This window comes from Mercenaria mercenaria, chromosome 5, assembly GCF_021730395.1.
Source record: "Mercenaria mercenaria strain notata chromosome 5, MADL_Memer_1, whole genome shotgun sequence".
Lineage (NCBI taxonomy): Eukaryota > Metazoa > Mollusca > Bivalvia > Venerida > Veneridae > Mercenaria > Mercenaria mercenaria.
The window spans coordinates 34,602,498-34,611,141 of record NC_069365.1 but is presented as its reverse complement, the minus strand read 5'-3'; positions in this window follow the sequence as shown (position 1 = coordinate 34,611,141).

The window sequence follows — 8,644 nt, the reverse complement described above, 5'->3', positions numbered from 1 at the left end:
TATTAGAAATTAAAGAAGTGTTTAGGCGTTATGCATTGTTGAAATATACCGCTCTTTTTTTTGCGTTAAGATACATACGTTATGCGACATTTAGGCGCACTAATTCTAGATTTTTTGGATACATACAGACAAGAAATTATTGTGGTTGAAGCTTTAACTATGTATACGACTTTTCATAATTATGGTTAACTCTTACATTATAAGTTAACGTTGGCTTAGAGTTATTAAGGGATATTACCTCGCAAGTTCGCTAGTAGATTATTGAACGAACATTTAACTGTTACAATACGTATTTAAAAACATTGACAAAAGGCAAATCACAAACATAATTAGCTCATAAAATCATATATATACTTTTATGATGCCATTAACATATACATTTGAAAGAGCAGTTTGAATATTTTATGTGTCCTTCTTGTATCTTAAGCTGCATTACCAAAGTAACGTATCATTACACTAAATTACATGGGTATGAGAAAAAAATACATTCAAGTAAGGCTTAATATTTGGCAAATATGATTGTTATTTACCAACATTATGCATCTTATACCACGAATTTAAGTTCATTTAATTATCAAGCTTTTCTTGGGAACATTTATGTCAATCAACTATAACATGTATTATTTACTTGTCAAAACATAAAACATGCAACTTTACAATAATACTTTTAAACAACAAATATTGTGGTTATTCCTTTGTAGTAAAACCGTTGACAAATAATCAGCATAATCTTATGCACAATATGACTATACAATCTTGGTAACCATCTGATCAGAAATATGCTGATGGTAACGTATGTATCCCAAATTAAGAATAACGAATCAATTCCTTTTCGGGCATCAAAATTCGTGTTCAAGATTGCCATCAAATTGAAGCCGACCATTGTAAATCAAAAGCACAAATACTTATTTATTCAAATTAATTATTTCTTACGATTGTCAAATTAATTATTCGTAATTTCAAAGGCGGCGTTGATAATCTCGTTCTCTTGTATATTTGTAAGGTGGCAGCCCTTATAACAAGTGCTTTTGTCATTGAATCCATGAATCACACAACATTAAGCTGTATATAAGAAGAAAAAGTGCTTATTCAAATATTAAAAATTAAATGTAACCACAAGTCACCGTGTCAGAACTTTTCCAAAAAAATGAAGAAAAGGTCATTTTATTTGAGTACAACCACATTCATGAACCAAGCATCAACACAAACCGGCAATTCTACATATAAAATTTCATTCAGAATTAACAGTTCTATTAAGTCTGTCTTTACTGTAAAGACTTTTTCAAATATATTAACAGTCTTGTAAAAATATTTCAAGATATATCACGGTTGGAACAAAATTTTATGCCCTTTTACTGGAAGATTTTTACCTTAACAGTAGCCCACCACAAGTCAACAGTGAGTTATTATTACTGATATACGCACACATACACCAATAACCTATGTATTGATACGTACGTTACCGACCACTGTGCTATGGGTACCACGGGTATGCTGTTTCCATTCATTTTGTATTCATGTCAATCATCTATCTTTATGATAAAAATGCTATGACATACGACCAATTCTGTAAACAAAACCTTTTTAACAAGAAATTAATATTAAAGCATATATTATCAGATTTTAAAAATAGAATTTGCATGACATGTTTTGAGCAAAAATAGTGATAAAAACAAAACTTTTCAGCAAATTAAAACTTGGAAACTTGACTTCAAAAAAATAAAGAAGCCTCATGTATAAAATGGTCTGTCAGTAAGATATCAAGTATGAAAGGATACGTACGTTACCATACGTAACGTATGAATCAATAGTTTGTACTGTGTTTATAGCGTACTCAATATGTATAACAACATAAATTTAATTGAAACAAAAAATATAATTGTCATATAATCACAAATAGGTTTAACTTTAAGGAATATCAAATTAGCTTCCTATATAAACCGAACATTACCAGCGGAGCCCGTTGAACATTTTCAGAAAAAGAAACACGTCTTTAAGGACAAATGTGTGACTTTACATGTGTGAAATCTGCATCTTATGACATAGACGATACAAACTGACGACACTGTCAATTAAAACTGAGTGACACTTTCTTGTTTATGTTATTTTAAATAAGACTGGTAACGTTTGAATCGATCATGTATCATTTTGCCATTCTATGCCATTTAAATTAAGAAGGACCTCTGCTTCATAATAGATTTACTGAAAATGCATGCACTGTTTTGGCGTGAAAAAACTACTCTTAGCTCAACATGAATTGCTGTGATTTTCAATGTCTTAGAATAAAGGTAACGTTTGTATCATAGAAAGTGGAATCTTTACATAAGGAAAGTTTAAGTGAAAAATATATCACTACTAAGTATATCTTGTATCAAATTTTATAACATGTAGTTGAAACAAAACTAGAAATAACCTTTAAAGACATAAAAACGCTATTCTTTGTATGTCAAGCTCATATATTCATAGTAGGAATTAGATCCATAGCGTAAGTATCCCTTCATCGGCGTCATGTCTGTTTTATTGTTTAGGAATCGTAATAACACAAACATACATATTATGATGCAGTTATTAGTAATAAGGGAATATGTATTCTTTGCATTTACTAAAAAAATCTATTAAATTTTTTAACTATAAAAGCGATCGAGCGTTGTGATCTTTTGGATAAAACTTGCGCATGGCATCAGTAACGTATGTATTATTTTAAATTGTCTCTAGTACATTTTTTGGATTATGGATCAGATAAATCCAATTGACATTAGGTAACAAGTATAAACACATAGTCATTGAAATTATAGTATGTTTAATTTGCTTCTGGAGCCTATTTTTAAACGACCAGGCACGATAATGAACACCAGATTGTTTGACATAACTTTTAACGAGGGAAGGGTTTACACTAAGGTTCACCTGCAGTATTAGTGTAGTTTAACAGCCAGGGTTACGATTCAGACCTCCTTAATTATTACATGGTAGAGAAATGTCAGTTGGTTATCTCAGAAACGATGAGAGAAAACTGTAAAATCCGTTTGAAAAAAAATTGCTCTGCACCTTATCCTTTAATTTTCGCACACTGTTCCTTACCATCGGACAAAAATTGTGTTTTTTTTGAAAATACGAACTGTGATCTGTTCAAAACCAACAGTATTAGATAAGTATGCGGAAATATTCCTTCAAATCGGAAAAACAGCTTACAACCTGCGGTATATTAGGTAAAAAAGACCATTTTTGCAAGTCGCACTATTCCTTATCCCGTGTTTACCGGAGGATTTTCCATCGATTCGAATCTCATGACCAGCATTCCAGACAAATTACAGCACTGTTTCCAAAGTGAAAGGTACCGGTAGATAGAGAAAACAGTGGAGCAGGTTGATAGACATGTGTTATTGTCTAGATATCCTTGAAAAAGAAAACATGTAAGAAAAACTCACATTTTCAGTTTTGGTCGCCATTTTTTTCCATGGTAAGGAGTAGATCGAATACCCCCCTTGTTCTAGTCGTTAGTGATTGCATGAATAAAACTGTGATATCGATTGACAGTGAACGAAACTTCATCAAATCAGTTCTGTTTACGGATAGATGGCCATCTGTAGTGACTAAAGTGAAAGATAATAAGGTGGCCGTTACCCTTCCTGAAAAAAAAAATCGAGTTTATCTCCGTAGACAAAGCTGGTTCAATGTCCAAAGAAAGGCTTATAAAAACGGAAGGAGAATGCCGGGCTATAGAGTACAGCCAAGGCAACTTAATCGTATCCTTCACTAATCCTGCAAAAGTTCAGATCATAGACATATCAGGAGCTGTTTTAAAATCTTTCTAAAAAAATTCCACAGGAGATGACTTGTTCATCCATCCATAATACCTAGCTCTAAGTCCCGACCACAGTTCATATATTATGTGTCTGACAATATGAAACTCACTGTGACTAGCCTATCTCGTGACGGCAATGGTATTGCCACTTTTCATGATGATGGTCTAGCTGTTCCATGAGGTATAACAACTGACGAATCTGGAGCGGTGTACGATTGCGGAGTAGAATCATACAACATATACCAGCTGTCTGATGATCTTAAAACAGTTCAAGTTTTAAAAGAAGACATAGAGTCTCTACACTGTCTAAAGTTTTATGGTAACACCAACAAGTTATATCTCGCCCACAACTTTAACAGCCTAAAAGTATTTCAACTGCAGTAGAAGATTCGAAAATGAAGCCAGTTATTTACTGAAGACGTTGAATAAGCTTGTTTGAACAAAGAGAAGGATGACAAAGCAGTTAATGCACGTGACATGTACTGTTACGAAGTTTGTAAGAGCATCGAACTGCGTTCGTAGTTGTTAATTGAAACAACCTTATGACTATTTCTGTATATTAAAATATTGTAAAATTATTATTTGTATATTGCTTGCATGATATAGGAGAGATCGCCTTGAGGTCACGCATTAATACCTATTTATTCGGTGGTGGGCAAAACAAATGTTTTAAATCGTTTGTGTATAGGATCGGAATTTTCAGTTTTTAATAAATTTTTCGCTTATTTATGGATTTCCAAAGTTCTTAAAGTTTTGAAATACTTACAATTTTCATATTTTCTTATTCAACTATCTTTTATGAATGAATAACCGTTTTAAGTGACTTATACTTTTTATAGCGGCTTAGTGATGTTCAAAACTTTTAGAAAAAGTTAAGCGTTCATAATTAATTCATTTTATTTCGAAATAGCAATTAAAAGAAATTAATAAATTGCTTATTTTATAACCTTTCCATTGATAAAAAAATTATTGATATATTTCATGTTTTAAAAACGTTTAGGCTGTTAGAAAAACATCTATGTTTACAAAAAAACATGGACGTTCGGCTTCTGCCCACCCGATACTGTTTTATCAGTTCTAAAAATAGAAAATACAATGGATTTGTATACAAACACGATCTCTCCTTATTTTAAAAGGGCCTTTAAGTATAACTGGAACTAGCAAATTTAAATGATTCGTTAAAATTATTTTTAATATAATATATATTAGGGATGTTCAACCGGAATTCTTTCTGAACCTAATTTTCTGAAATTTCAGAATATGCCAGATGATGGCATACTAAATGTGAGACATTGATCACCAATTTCTTGAAATAAACATAATTTATTTATCATTTCAAGGCAACATTCTCCGGCCCAGTACTCATATGAAAATGCAAAATCAAACAATATCATCAAATGCATTTTTCTTGTCATTTAATGGATTTTCTCCACCCTTCGTCCAAGAATAGAATTATTCATATTACGTTCCTGGATTATGGATGAGATAAAAACCGTTTTGTGCTTTTTTTTATTAATGGATTCTTAAATTTTTAGACATAAGTGGATGGTATCGTCTTCTATGCGAATTTCATCAACGATTCTGTACCAGTCAAGTTTAGGTCTTTCATATCAATTACAAAATGTTGCTGTCTTCACAACATTATTTCTAAATGCCTCAGCAATGGTTTTACTCAACGCAACAACTCATTGTCACTGATCACTGTTCGATGCTCGTTTGCAGGCAATGACATGAAGGAATTGCCCACCAAATCGTCTACTTGCGTTACAGTTATGATTTGACACCATTGCCATAACTACTATTTAAGGAATTCGTAGCTTGGAAAGTAAGTGAGTGGCAAGTAATGCTTTAGTCAATACAAAATAGGAAAAGAGACCAAATTTGAACGGATGACTCTACATTGCATTGCTATGGCGACTATTATCTACTTATCATTTATACAAAGCAAGATTTAATTTTGGATTAGTGTTCCCTTATCTACATTATGTACTGAATTCATCCATGTTTTATGACAGGTTAAGAAATGAGAGCACTCGTAATTCGCGTATGCATTTCATTGTCGTTATTTTAGTAAACATTTTACAAAGGTAATCAATTGGAAATACTGTGAATGTTGGTATTTTCTCGAAAAGAATGATTTTGCGTAGAAAATACATGTTTACTTATTCTTAAAATTGCGTATAAATTCCTTTAGATCACCTGCCCATATTAAATAAAGTGTCATTGCTGTAGTTATTTTAACGACTTTATTTACAGATATTTCTTTAATGAGATTCCATTGCGTAACATTTTTCTTTGAGGTATTTAAGAAAATGGTTTCTGTTTTTCACATCCTGCATAATTATTAGACATTTTTTGTGCATTCGTCTGTTTTCACTTATTTTCGAATTCTGTCATGAAACTGTAGGAATGTTATTCACCGTCTGAAGTTATGCACATGTGGTTTTGTTTTTCTTTTTCATTAGGTAATAGAAGGGTTTAAACCCTTTAATGTGTAGTTTCAGGTAGCTTGTAGGAAAAGGCGGTATTTATGTTGGGTCTATAATGGAAAGATCAGTGTATTTTTAAGACATACTTTTACGACATAGTTTAACCCTTAGTCTGCTAAATTTCTAAAATGGACTAGTTCATCATTCAATTTGGGTAATACCATTTATTATTCGTCGGGGTGTTCACTGAAAATTTACTGAACGAATAGCGAACATTTTAGACCATGATGAGACCGACGGATTTGCAGGCTGATCTTGGTCTGCACTGGTCGCAAAGGCAGAATCACTTTTCGCCAGCAGGCTAAAGGTTAAGACTGTTATGAACTGCTTGACGCTACACATTAAGAGCTTAGCTGAATATAACTAATCCGCAGCCAGAATTTAACTGTATGAAACTCATGGAATACATCTCGTTCCTCGTATATCCGTCCGTCCTTTAGTTAGACACACAAAGTAAATCATTTGATAACTTTAAAATTACTTCTTTTTCTTATTAAACTTTGTACGTGGGTAAACGGTAATGTAGTGAATATGATTATTACTTTGTTGTGTTGCCATATAATGTGGTCGCTGTTTACAGAAGTAATTAAATTTATGACAAAAACATGAGATATTCAAAGAATGCAAGATTTTTTCTCATTATTTTCTAATAATACGATACCAGGAAGGTGGTTTTTAGTCTGATGGTGTAGTAAGTCAGTTTTCTTTAAAATTATTTCTGCATAAATGCTTTAGAATTTTTTAGAAAGGATATTTACGTTACCGATTTGATTTAGAAACACCCGCAATAACTAGAATAATTGATTTACCGGGAATAAAACATTTTGTTCGCATTCTTCTTTGTTCTCATCACTATACACTGAACCATACTGCAGGGAAACTACTCTCAGCTTTTATGTGAGGGATGGATTATCATTTTTGTGTTATGCTGTATTTCAGGAAAGTGTGTTGTCTTTAGCTTCTTCTGAGCACTTCTGCTCAGATGTGTTGTGATCGCCCTGTGTCCGTCGTCCGTTGGCCTCACCAGTTTTACTTAAATATCTTTTCCAGAATTACCACAAAGTTGGTCTGTAGCATCCGGATATAGACCGCCCACGTATCTTTAAAATCTTTTTCTTGACTACATTTACGGGCATCCAGAGTTAAAGATAGAAAAATGTCTCTAAACGTCTTCTTCTCACAAACCACTGAATTGATCTTCACCAAACTTGGTTTTTGGTTGTACTGGTTTTATACAAATAAACATGGATTTTTTTTAATGACTTCTTCTTCTCATGAAGATAGATCCTAACCAAAGTATATCAGAAGCATTCTTTTAAAGACCTTTCTCAGTGTTGTTCAAAATGGTGTCTGCACTTAAAGGACACGAGCTGAAAATAGAGAAACTTTAAAGGAATTTCTACTCATGACACGTTCGGGGGACTTTCACTAAACGTTTTCATAAGCATCCTTGTATGAACCTTGCTCAAAATTGTTAAATGATTCTACTTGATGGCACTTACTAGACATCGGAGCTGTAAATAGTAAAACCTTCTTCTCAAGAACCACACAATTGACCTTCGCATAATTTGGTCTGCAGCATTCTGTTAATGAATAAAAAGGAAAAAATAATCTAAATTAATTCTTCTTGTAAAAAATCTTGATTAAAGCTTGATTAACATTCACCAAACTTGACAGAAATATCCTGACATGTATTGTTCTCAAATGATCAGATAGTCCTCACTTGATTGTACAACTAAATCAGAAACAATGTTGAAAGGTTTGATATTCTATCAGATATTTATGACGTGTATCAGGGTTATCAGTAACAAAGGGTCAAAATTAGTAGTTTTGATAAATAGTACAAACATTTTGTTAGTTCACTTTTAAAGACCCACCACGACCTAGTCACCTACTTTTTCCTCCGACATGAACTTCGTGCAAATCATGCTGATAATACTGGTATAAACAGCTATTCTACAATATGACAGGTGGAAAATCTAGGCCCTTCTTGAATTAATGTGTTTTCACAACTTCATCTGCAAATTTATTCAGTTTTGTCTTTTCAGTATAGTTTTATAAACATAGAATAATAACTATCTTACACTGAAGAAACAAAGTGTGGTCTAAACTCACATTAATACATCAAGTACTGTGCATACTACTACATTAAGTTTATAACATATTTAGACATTAAACATATTGTCTTGGCCTTAAATATGTCACTGTCAATTTGTCACTAGAAACTTGTTATTTTTCATTTTCCTCATGCAAAGCATGTATAATTACCATCACGGAAATACAAAAGAATACATTTATATACATTTAAATTCAATCTCTTCCGTGTAAGTAAAACGAGTGTTTAAAATTTGCA